Below are 10316 nucleotides of genomic sequence, written 5' to 3'. Positions count from 1 at the left end.
GGGGCGGGGCGGCCGACGCAGGGTCGGGGCGGGGCGGCCGGCGCGAGGTCGGGGCGGGGAGCCGCGGGGTCGGGGCGGGGCGGCCGGAGTGGGAACGGGGAGGTGTGGGGTCGGGGCGGGGCGGCCGGAGTTGGGGCGGGGAGGCGCGGGGTCGGGGCGGCCGGAGTCAGGGGGGGCAGCGCGGGGTCGATGCGGGCGACCGGCACGGGGTCTGGGAGGGGTGGCGCGGAGTCGGGGCGGGGCGGCGCGGGCGGCGGCGGGCTCGGGGCGGGGAGGCGCGGGCGGCGGCAGGCTCGGGGCCGGCGGTGGTGTGCTCAGGGCGGGCGACGGAGGTGGTGGGCGGCGGCGCGGGTGTGGGTCGGGGAGGAAGGGGGAGATGGCGAATGGGTGGTGGGGGCGAACTGCAAGGAGATAAGGTCGGCCCTATGCCGACGGCCTGGCCGTCGGCATAGGCCTGGCCCTTTGCCACGTCATCGATCCGTGGACATGTGCGCCGCTATGCCGACGGCTAAGTCGTCGGCATAGATACTTTGCATTTTTTTTATTTTTTTTATTACGACATATGTGTGACTCTCAGCACACTGTAAAAAATAGTACCACCTCGCCCAAAGACAAGCATAAGAGGGCCCACCGTAACACCTGGCGGCACTGCTACCCCCCTCCGGTACCCAGTCCCATCTAACCCTAACACAAACGACCGCCGGATCTAGCTCTTTGACTTCCGCCGGACTGGGTCTGGCCGGTGGACCTTTTCACATGGTTGTCGTAGCCCAGACCATAGATGCACACCCCAACACCATTCCGGCCCAACCCACCCAAAGATACCCTCCGTGTCGGCCCGATGTGGCCGTTTCCCCCCTCCAGGACACGGCGGCAGCCACGCTCGTGAGGTCTACACGGCAGGACGGGGGCCCTGGGGGAGTAGTAATGCCACCGGAGCGTCGCACCGGGCCCTCATACATGCGGGGTGGTGTAGTGGCATGTCCGAAGAGGCGGCACACGTGTCCGGGGTGTGCCCCCCTCACGGACGGCGCCGCCGCCGGCACCTGGAGGGGGGAAACGGACGCGTCGGGTCTACATGGAGGGGATCTTGCTGTGGGTCTGGCCCGGATGTTGCTCCAGAATGTTCCTATGGGCTGACCAAACACAACCGGGTGGGGAGGTCCACTGGTCAAAGCCCGTCCGTGCAAAGTCAAAGGGCTAGATCGCGTGGTCAAACGCTACAGGGTTAGGCAGGACGGGGGCACTGGGGGTACCAATGCCACTGGAGCATCGCACCGGGCCCTCATACATGCGGGGTGGTGTGTTGGCATGTCCGAAGAGGCGGGACGCGTCTCCGGGGCGTGGCCCCCCCCCCCCTCACCTACGGCGATGACACGGTAGTAGAGGCCAGAACCGCAGAACGTCTACTACCGTGTCATCGCCGTACGTGAGGGGGGGGGGCACACCCCGGACACGCGTCCCGCCTCTTCGGACATGCCACCACACCACCCCGCATGTATGAGGGCCCGGTGCGACGCTCCGGTGGCATTGCTACCCCCCAGTGCCCCCCTCCCGCCTAACCCTGTAGCGTTTGACCACACGATCTAGCCCTTTGACTTTGCACGTACGGGCTTTGACCAATGGACCTTCCCACCCGGTTGTGTTAGGTCAGCCCATAGGAACACTCTGGAGCAACATCCGGGCCAGACCCACAGCAAAATCCCCTCCGTGTAGACCCCACGCGTCCGTTTCCCCCCTCCAGGTGCCGGTGGCGGCGCCGTCCGTGAGGGGGGGCACTCCCCGGACACGCGTACCGCCTCTTCGGACATGCCACCACACCACCCCGCATGTATGAGGGCCCGGTCCGACGCTCCGGTGGCATTGCTACCCCCAGTGCCCCCCTCCCGCCTAACCCTGTAGCGTTTGACCACGTGATCTAGCCCTTTGACTTTGCACGGACGGGCTTTGACCAGTGGACCTCCCCACCCGGTTGTGTTAGGTCAGCCCATAGGAACACTCTGGAGCAACATCCGGGCCAGACCCACAGCAAAATCCCTCCATGTAGACACCACGCGTCCGTTTCCCTCCTCCAGGTGCCGGCGGCGGCGCCGTCCGTGAGGGGGGGCACACCCCGGACATGCGTGCCGCCTCTTCGGACATGCCAGCACACGACCCCGCATGTATGAGGGCCCGGTGCGACGCTCCGGTGGCATTGCTACCCCCAGTGCCCCCCTCCCGCCTAACCCTGTAGCGTTTGACCACGTGATCTAGCCCTTTGACTTTGCACGGACGGGCTTTGACCAGTGGACCTCCCCACCCGGTTGTGTTAGGTCAGCCCATAGGAACACTCTGGAGCAACATCCGGGCCAGACCCACAGCAAAATCCCCTCCGTGTAGACCCCACGCGTCCGTTTCCCCCCTCCAGGTGCCGGCGGCGGCGCTGCCCGTGAGGGGGGCACACCCCGGACACGCGTGCCGCCTCTTCGGACATGCCAGCACACCACCCCGCATGTATGAGGGCCCGGTGCGACGCTCCGGTGGCATTGCTACCCCCCAGTGCCCCCGTCCCGCCTAACCCTGTAGCGTTTGACCATGCGATCTAGCCCTTTGACTTTGCATGGACGGGCTTTGACCAGTGGACCTCCCCACCCGGTTGTGTTAGGTCAGCCCATAGGAACACTCTAGAGCAACATCCGGGCCAGATCCACAGCAAAATCCCCTCCGTGTAGACCCCACGCGTCTGTTTCCCCCCTCCAGGTGCCGGCGGCGGTGCCGTCTGTGAGGGGGGGCACACCCCGGACACGCGTGCCGCCTCTTCGGACATGCCACCACACCACCCCGCATGTATGAGGGCCCGGTGCGACGCTCCGGTGGCATTGCTACCCCCAGTACCCGCCTCCCGCCTAACCCTGTAGCGTTTGACCACGCGATCTAGCCCTTTGACTTTGCACGGACGGGATTTGACCAGTGGACCTCCCCACCCGGTTGTGTTAGGTCAGCCCATAGGAACACTCTGGAGCAACATCCGGGCCAGACCTACAGCAAAATCCCCTCCGTGTAGACCCCACGCGTCCGTTTCCCCCCTCCAGGTGCCGGCGGCGGCGCCGTCCGTGAGGGGGGCACACCCCGGACACGCGGGCCGCCTCTTCGGACATGCCAGCACACCACCATGCATGTATGAGGGCCCGGTGCGACGCTCCGGTGGCATTGCTACCCCCCAGTGCCCCCGTCCCGCCTAACCCTGTAGCGTTTGACCACGCGATCTAGCCCGTTTGACTTTGCACGGACGGGATTTGACCAGTGGACCTCCCCACCCGGTTGTGTTAGGTCAGCCCATAGGAACACTCTGGAGCAACATCCGGGCCAGACCCACAGCAAAATCCCCTCCGTGTAGACCCCACGCGTCCGTTTCCCCCCTCCAGGTGCCGGCGGCGGCGCCGTCCGTGAGGGGGGCACACCCCGGACACGCGTGCCGGCTCTTCGGACATGCCAGCACACCACCCTGCATGTATGAGGGCCCGGTGCGACGCTCCGGTGGCATTGCTACCCCCAGTGCCCCCGTCCCGCCTAACCCTGTAGCGTTTGACCACGCGATCTAGCCCTTTGACTTTGCACGGACGGGCTTTGACCAGTGGACCTCCCCACCCGGTTGTGTTAGGTCAGCCCATAGGAACACTCTGGAGCAACATCCGGGCCAGACCCACAGCAAAATCCCCTCCGTGTAGACCCCACGCGTCCGTTTCCCCCCTCCAGGTGCCGGCGGCGGCGCCGTCCGTGAGGGGGGCACACCCCGGACACGCGTGCCGCCTCTTCGGACATGCCAGCACACCACCCCGCATGTATGAGGGCCCGGTGCGACGCTCCGGTGGCATTGCTACCCCCAGTGCCCCCGTCCCGCCTAACCCTGTAGCGTTTGACCACGCGATCTAGCCCTTTGACTTTGCACGGACGGGCTTTGACCAGTGGACCTCCCCACCCGGTTGTGTTAGGTCAGCCCATAGGAACACTCTGGAGCAACATCCGGGCCAGACCCACAGCAAAATCCCCTCCGTGTAGACCCCACGCGTCCGTTTCCCCCCTCCAGGTGCCGGCGGCGGCGCCGTCCGTGAGGGGGGGCACACCCCGGACACGCGTGCCGCCTCTTCGGACATGCCACCACACCACCCCGCATGTATGAGGGCCCGGTGCGACGCTCCGGTGGCATTGCTACCCCCCAGTGCCCCGTCCCGCCTAACCCTGTAGCGTTTGACCACGCGATCTAGCCCTTTGACTTTGCACGGACGGGCTTTGACCAGTGGACCTCCCCACCCGGTTGTGTTAGGTCAGCCCATAGGAACACTCTGGAGCTACATCCGGGCCAGACCCACAGCAAAATCCCCTCCGTGTAGACCCCACGCGTCCGTTTCCCCCCTCCAGGTGCCGGCGGCGGCGCCGTCCGTGAGGGGGGCACACCCCGGACACGCGTGCCGCCTCTTCGGACATGCCACCACACCACCCCGCATGTATGAGGGCCCGGTGCGACGCTCCGGTGGCATTGCTACCCCCAAGTGCCCCCCTCCCGCCTAACCCTGCAGCGTTTGACCACGCGATCTAGCCCTTTGACTTTGCACGGACGGGCTTTGACCAGTGGACCTCCCCACCCGGTTGTGTTAGGTCAGCCCATAGGAACACTCTGGAGCAACATCCGGGCCAGACCCACAGCAAAATCCCCTCCGTGTAGACCCCACGCGTCCGTTTCCCCCCTCCAGGTGCCGGCGGCGGCGCCGTCCGTGAGGGGGGCACACCTCGGACACGCGTGCCGCCTCTTCGGACATGCCACCACACCACCCCGCATGTATGAGGGCCCGGTGCGACGCTCCGGTGGCATTGCTACCCCCCAGTGCCCCCGTCCCGCCTAACCCTGTAGCGTTTGACCACGCGATCTAGCCCTTTGACTTTGCACGGACGGGCTTTGACCAGTGGACCTCCCCACCCGGTTGTGTTAGGTCAGCCCATAGGAACACTCTGGAGCAACATCCGGGCCAGACCCACAGCAAATCCCCTCCGTGTAGACCCCACGCGTCCGTTTCCCCCCTCCAGGTGCCGGCGGCGGCGCCGTCCGTGAGGGGGGGCACACCCCGGACACGCGTGCCGCCTCTTCGGACATGCCACCACACCACCCCGCATGTATGAGGGCCCGGTGCGACGCTCCGGTGGCATTGCTACCCCCAGTGCCCCTCTCCCGCCTAACCCTGTAGCGTTTGACCACGCGATCTAGCCCTTTGACTTTGCACGGACGGGCTTTGACCAGTGGACCTCCCCACCCGGTTGTGTTAGGTCAGCCCATAGGAACACTCTGGAGCAACATCCGGGCCAGACCCACAGCAAAATCCCCTCCGTGTAGAGCCCACGCATCCGTTTCCCCCCTCCAGGTGTCGGCGGCGGTGCCGTCCATGAGTGGGGCACACCCCGGACACTTGTGCCGCCTCTTCGGACATGCCAGCACACCGCCCCGCATGTATGAGGGCCCGGTGCGACGCTCCGGTGGCATTGCTACCCCCGGTGCCCTTGTCCCGCCTAACCCTGTAGCATTTGACCACGCGATCTAGCCCTTTGACTTTCACGGACGGGCTTTGACCAGTGGACCTCCCCACCCGGTTGTGGTAGGTCAGCCCATAGGAACACTCTGGAGCAACATCCGGGCCAGACCCACAGCAAAATCCCCTCCGTGTAGACCCCACGCGTCCGTTTCCCCCCTCCAGGTGCCGGCGGCGGCGCCGTCCGTGAGGGGGGGCACACCCCGAACACGCGTGCCTCCTCTTCGGACATGCCAGCACACCACCCCGCATGTGTGAGGGCCCGGTGCGACGCTCCGGTGGCATTGCTACCCCCAGTGCCCCCGTCCCGCCTAACCCTGTAGCGTTTGACCACGCGATCTAGCCCTTTGACTTTGCACGGACGGGCTTTGACCAGTGGACCTCCCCACCCGGTTGTGTTAGGTCAGCCCATAGGAACACTCTGGAGCTACATCCGGGCCAGACCCACAGCAAAATCCCCTCCGTGTAGACCCCACACGTCTGTTTCCCCCCTCCAGGTGCCAGCGGCGGCGCCGTCCGTTAGGGGGGCACACCCCGGACACGCGTGCCGCCTCTTCGGACATGCCACCACACCACCCTGCATGTATGAGGGCCCGGTGCGACGCTCTGGTGGCATTGCTACCCCAAGTGCCCCCCTCCCGCCTAACCCTGCAGCATTTGACCACGCGATCTAGCCCTTTGACTTTGCACGGACGGGCTTTGACCAGTGGACCTCCCCACCCGGTTGTGTTAGGTCGGCCCATAGGAACACTCTGGAGCAACATCCGGGCCAGACCCACAGCAAAATCCCCTCCGTGTAGACCCCACGCGTCCGTTTCCCCCCTCCAGGTGCCGGCGGCGGCGCCGTCCGTGAGGGGAGGCACACCCCGGACACGCGTGCCGCCTCTTCGGACATGCCACCACACCACCCCGCATGTATGAGGGCCCGGTGCGACGCTCTGGTGGCATTGCTACCCCCCAGTGCCCCCGTCCCGCCTAACCCTGTAGCGTTTGACCACGTGATCTAGCCCTTTGACTTTGCACGGACGGGCTTTGACCAGTGGACCTCCCTACCCGGTTATGTTAGGTCAGCCCATAGGAACACTCTGGAGCAACATCCGGGCCAGACCCACAGCAAAATCCCCTCCGTGTAGACCCCACGCGTTTGTTTCCCCCCTCCAGGTGCCGGCGGCGGCGCCGTCCGTGAGGGGGGCACACCCCGGACACGCGTGCCTCCTCTTCGGACATGCCACCACACCACCCCGCATGTATGAGGGCCCGGTGCGACGCTCCGGTGGCATTGCTACCCCCAGTGCCCCTCTCCCGCCTAACCCTGTAGCGTTTGACCACGCGATCTAGCCCTTTGACTTTGCACGGACGGGCTTTGACCAGTGGACCTCCCCACCCGGTTGTGTTAGGTCAGCCCATAGGAACACTCTGGAGCAACATCCGGGCCAGACCCACAGCAAAATCCCCTCCGTGTAGACCCCACGCATCCGTTTCCCCCCTCCAGGTGTCGGCGGCGGTGCCGTCCATGAGTGGGGGCACACCCCAGACACTTGTGCCGCCTCTTCGGACATGCCAGCACACCGCCCCGCATGTATGAGGGCCCGGTGCGACGCTCCGGTGGCATTGCTACCCCCGGTGCCCTTGTCCCGCCTAACCCTGTAGCATTTGACCACGTGATCTAGCCCTTTGACTTTTCACGGACGGGCTTTGACCAGTGGACCTCCCCACCCGGTTGTGGTAGGTCAGCCCATAGGAACACTCTGGAGCAACATCCGGGCCAGACCCACAGCAAAATCCCCTCCGTGTAGACCCGACGCGTCCGTTTCCCCCCTCCAGGTGCCGGCGGCGGCGCCGTCCGTGAGGGGGGGCACGCCCCGGAGCCCCAAGACGGGCGTCTACGCATGCATGAATACTTTCACATATGCATCGGGACCCGTGTGATGTTTCGGTGAGATAGCTACACCCCGAATCCCCCCACCAACCAGAATTCCTTCCATGTCGACCATTTCCCCCTTCCGTGACACGGCGATAGCGACGTTCGTAACGGGGGGCAATCGATATACCATCGGGTATGTTTTTTTAGATAAGGCATAATTATCTTATACAAAAACAAAAACTAAAATAAAGTAAAAATAAAAAAACAGAGTAAAAATAAAAAAAATAAAAATAAACGTATACCGACGGCAAGGCCGTCGGCATATCTGTGCACACACGGAGGTTGTCCCACGGATCGATGACGTGGCGTGGCACACGGATCGCTGACGTGGCAGATGGGCCTATGCCGACGGCTTTGCCGTAGGCATACCTCTGCCACAGATACGCCGACGGCCGCCGTTACCGCCCGTCGGCGTAGGATCAACGCCGTCAAATGGTCAGCGCGGACCGGGCAGGTGGGCCCTGGCTATGCCGACGGCCTGTCCTATGCCGACGGGCCCCGTAGGCGTACCTCGGGCGGTCCCGACGGCCTTGTCTATGCCGACGGCCCCGTCGGCATAGATAAATGTATGCCGACGGCTTTTCTGCGCCTACGGCCTTTCCTTGGCCGTCGGCATAGGTCCATAGATGCCGACGGGTGCCGTCGGCATAGATTTGGCCGTCGGCAACCCCAGTTTTTCTGGTAGTGAACCATGTGTCACAATCCTAGCTTGTGGTCTCTTATCTATTTGTGTGTTAACTTCTAGTCATTTGGCATGGAATTTGCAGTGGTCCTCGATGTTGATTTTGGTACAAGGACAATTCTGATGTTATGTCATGAAGTCCTTTATCCTACTACTTGCCAATAACAACTGATGATGTACGTGCAATGATTCGTCCTGATTCCATTTTTTGTAAACCCGTGATGTTAGCTGAAAGAATGAATATTTTGTAGCTAAGTTCGTATTTCAAAATCTAGCCACACAATTACGCAGACAACTGACAAGTTTTCTTAATATTAAAATAACACACCTGATTTCAAAATCATAGCAAATTTATGATCTCTTCGATACATCATTATTTTGAGAACTGTAAGGTTGAGATTTATCCACCCAAAATAGGAGAGTTAACAGAACTAATGTGTTGTTGCTGCTGCTCGTTTGCAATTAATCTTGCAGGGACAGTTGACAAAGCATTCTCCGAGATTTGGCCAGCACAACTTATCTATCTTACAGCAGAATTGTCCAAGGACTTGCTTGTCTTTATAACAAGGGGGTCTGGTTACATGGCTTACTTTGGCCATCATGTTGCTAGTCTTTATGGTTTCACCTAATTAACATAAAAGAAAGAATAGACTTTTTGTCTCAATATATAAACAATCAAAATCAACAATCTATACATATCGGGAAAAAACTTTGAGTTGTTAATTACCATATGTGCATCCAAGACAAGTCAAACACACCACAAGAAGAAATGAAAGCAACAGAAGTCCTTGCCCATTGTTCCTCATGTGCTTGGTCATCATCACCGAGGACCAGAGGTTATTAATGGGTGGTGCTCTTGTAAGTGGGGTTGATGAGTGTATGACCATGAAATGCTTGCTCCATGAATGGTTCATATATATATATATATATATATATATATATATATATATATATATATACATATATATATATATACATATATATATATATATATATATATATATATATATATATATATGAAAAACTTCTTGGCGTTGATGCATGGTTCCTTCCTTAAGTATTAATGTTTGGAGTTATGGCTTGTCTAAACATCCAATTTTAGTTACACTTCTAAAGATGCATGGTTCCTTCCTTAAGTTTCTCAAAAAATTGACGCCTTGTCAAATCGTGCAAGTTACTTTAGTGCCCCCTCTAGAATTGCTCGCTCGCAATGATTTAGTAAAAGCTGGTGCATGGCAATATTAAGTTTAAGGCATTGATAATAATTGGTATAGTATCAATAATTTCTATATATATATATATATATATATATATATATATATATATATATATATATATATATATATATATATATATATATATATATATATATATATATAGACAAAAGCAAACCTATAAAACTATCTTGTGGAGGTGGCAATCATAGCCACATGCTGTGCTTGGGATCTGGTCCAAGATTTTGCCATCTTTGAATTTCTCATATTTAACATGCATTAAATTTATTTCCTCTTTTAGATGTATTTGGACCACACACGCGTATGCCTATGCACTAGGCCCAGCCCGTAGGCTGCCACCTCTGTGGCGCGGCAGACCTCGGCCCGCGCGAAAAGGTTCCAGGCCCACGAAAGGCTCCCATACGCGGGCTGTGGGCAGTAGATAAAGGTTCGTGCATCATTTTTTCTCCGCCTGTTTGTTCTGTTGCTCAGCGTACCTCGCGTTAGCATTCCTCATTGTTGCCTCCCCGTACTCTCTCTGACTCTCTCCATCTCTTCCCGTTCAGATCCACATCATGACCACACCTCTGATCCAGCCATGGCCTCCCCGTGCCTCTCCTCTCCATCACTCACCACCACCGCCATAACATGGAGCTCAGCCGTCCAGCGTTTCTTCCTCCATCGTTCCTGCTACGCCGGTCTCCACCACCGCCTTCTCTAAGTTCACCTTTGGCTCCCGATGTCGCCGTGTCTCTCCGTCAAGGGAGCTGCGTTGCTTCCCTCTCCAACAGGCCACCTTCCCCTCATCTCAGATCCCTCCGTCCGTGGTCATGGATGATGTGCAGGCCGCCCGTGCTGCTCGAGCTCGGTGTTGCCGTGCTCCCCAACCCCCTCCGCCAGCGTCAGATCCGGTAAGCCGACCGAAGAGCACCAGCATC

The sequence above is a fragment of the Triticum aestivum genome, chromosome 5B, assembly GCF_018294505.1.
Source record: "Triticum aestivum cultivar Chinese Spring chromosome 5B, IWGSC CS RefSeq v2.1, whole genome shotgun sequence".
In the NCBI taxonomy this organism is placed as follows: domain Eukaryota; kingdom Viridiplantae; phylum Streptophyta; class Magnoliopsida; order Poales; family Poaceae; genus Triticum; species Triticum aestivum.
The sequence above is the reverse complement of the archived record's forward strand: the minus strand, read 5'-3'. Positions refer to the sequence as shown.